The sequence below is a fragment of the Dipodomys merriami genome, unplaced genomic scaffold, assembly GCF_024711535.1.
Source record: "Dipodomys merriami isolate MVZ:Mamm:240054 unplaced genomic scaffold, mDipMer1.0.p SCAF_1704, whole genome shotgun sequence".
NCBI lineage: Eukaryota > Metazoa > Chordata > Mammalia > Rodentia > Heteromyidae > Dipodomys > Dipodomys merriami.
The window spans coordinates 70,977-73,194 of NW_027203054.1; positions in this window are offsets into that span (position 1 = coordinate 70,977).

Here is a 2,218-nt window from a genome sequence, read left to right on the forward strand (position 1 = left end):
ATAGTGTCTACTAGTTAACTACAGGTTTATCTGAGAATGTGCAGGACAAGAGTTAAGTCACATAAAGAAGAGCAAAAGAGAGGAAACGGTGCAAAGGATAAGAAAGGATGAAAAAAAGATCAGATGTTCAGTAAAGCTAAAGAAAAAACAAAAAGGTAAATAAAAAGAAAAAATGAGAAAGAAGACAAAAAAAGAAAGAAAAACGCACATTCACATATCCCTAAAATAAAAATCATAAGAGGAAAGAAAAAAGTTACTGGAAAACAATTTTTTTTCAAAAAAGGCCAAAATTAAAGATTAAAAAAAGTTTTAGAAAAGAAAGAAAATTTTTTATATAAGGTACCAAAAGAAGAAGAAGAAGAAGAAGAAGAAGAAGAAGAAGAAGAAGAAGAAGAAGAAGAAGAAGAAGAAGAAGAAGAAGAAGAAGAAGAAGAAGAAGAAGAAGAAGAAGAAGAAGAAGAGGAAGAAGAAGAGACAGAAAAAAAAAACTACTTTGATTTTTTTGGGAGGAGTGGGAAAAATCCTGTATCTCCCTTGTGTCCATAACCAGCCTCTTGTCTGGTCTGCTTGTGGTCCTGTGGCTTGATTGGTTTCTTAAGTCAGTTTGTTTGAACAGGCAGAAAAATGCTCTGCTTTACCCAGGATTTTGAGATCCTCCTCCCAGGTTAGTTTAATGGGAGGCTAATCTGCTTTGAGAATCACAAAAGAGGGGGATGCAGTGATGGTGCTAGGTTCTGGGTAGAGTTGAGGCCTTTCAACAAACAGTAGTTTTTCCCTGGGCCTATTTTGTGAAAAACTCACAGCGCCCAGCCTGGAGCCATTCTCAGGGTTTCTGTTTACTGAATTTCAATTGATTGTTGAGGCTGCTAGAGGGAGGGGCAACCTCTGGCTCTGATTACTCAGTGAAGAAAGCCACTCCAATGGCTGGCGCCTGAGCTGGGTGACTTTTCCCTGGGTGGAGCTGAGTCTGGCAGGTCACGCCGCCGTTAAATTCTTGTCACCTGCTAAATGACTTGTTTATTCCAAGGTCTGAGTTGGAGCTAGCAGTTCCACCGAGCTTTGTCGGTATCCAAGATGGACATCTCTGGTACTGGGGGGGAGGGGTGGCCTTCCCTTCTCTGCTTCTTGAGAAGGAGTGAGGGTGTCGGGCTTCTACTCACGCCGAGTCTTGGTTCCTGGGTCGTTTGTGGTCTGCGAACTGCAGGATGAAGATGTCTGCTCCTTGTCGGTTCTTGCTGGTGTTGAGTAGAATCCGCTCACCTGCTGCATCTGGCTCATTTGTCCCAGACTCTCTGTGGCTCAGTTATGGTGCCCTGTGGTTGCCGCTGCCACTGCTGCCGCCGCCGCAGCGGCTGCTGGCAAGCACTCAGATGTGTCTCCTTGCCTAGGTTTCCCCTCTCTGGCCTAACTCTCTGTCCTGTGATGGCACACTTCGTGTGATTCTCTGGCTTAGGACTGTTCACTGGAACTCTAAAACTGCTTTCTATGGGAGAGCTTTTTCAGATTCCAGCTTCGCCGCCCCCCCGCCATCTTCAATGAGTATAATTCTTATCAAGCATTGTTGCTGCTGCCCCCCCATATCTTCTCTCCTCGCCTCCACCTCCCCCCACCAAAGTTGTAAAGTTCGTTTTTCCACATAACAACTTGTACATCTCATTGTTGCAAAGGGTCCAACTGTATCCCTAGTTAAACGATTTGTTTTTTCCCTTCCCCTCCACAAATTATATCAACATCAAATACAGTGAAAGCAAGGGTTATACCATGGGGGAGGGACATACAAAGCAACAAAGAAGTCATCTTCTAAATATGTTAGAAAAAATCGAACAACAAAACTCATTAATTAAGATATCATTAAACCAACAAGGAGTAAGTTTAATGAAAAGCACTGGGCAAGGATAAAATGTAAGCTAGGATTAGGAAAGTACAACATAAACACATATACATGTACATATACATATACCCACATGTATGTGCATATATATATATGTACTTCTCATAAATGATTACTTATGTAAATAAGGTTTAGATTAAAATTGAAATTGCAGCACTTGCAATAAATATGCAATGATAATCTCTAATTAGATATTAGAGCATACAGTTATTGACTAATCCACTCTTTATTCATACAGATAATTGTATTGAGTATAGTATGAAAATTGTATGTTTTGGAAGTGTTATTCAGGTCTCCATCATTTTATTATATATATGCTTATATATA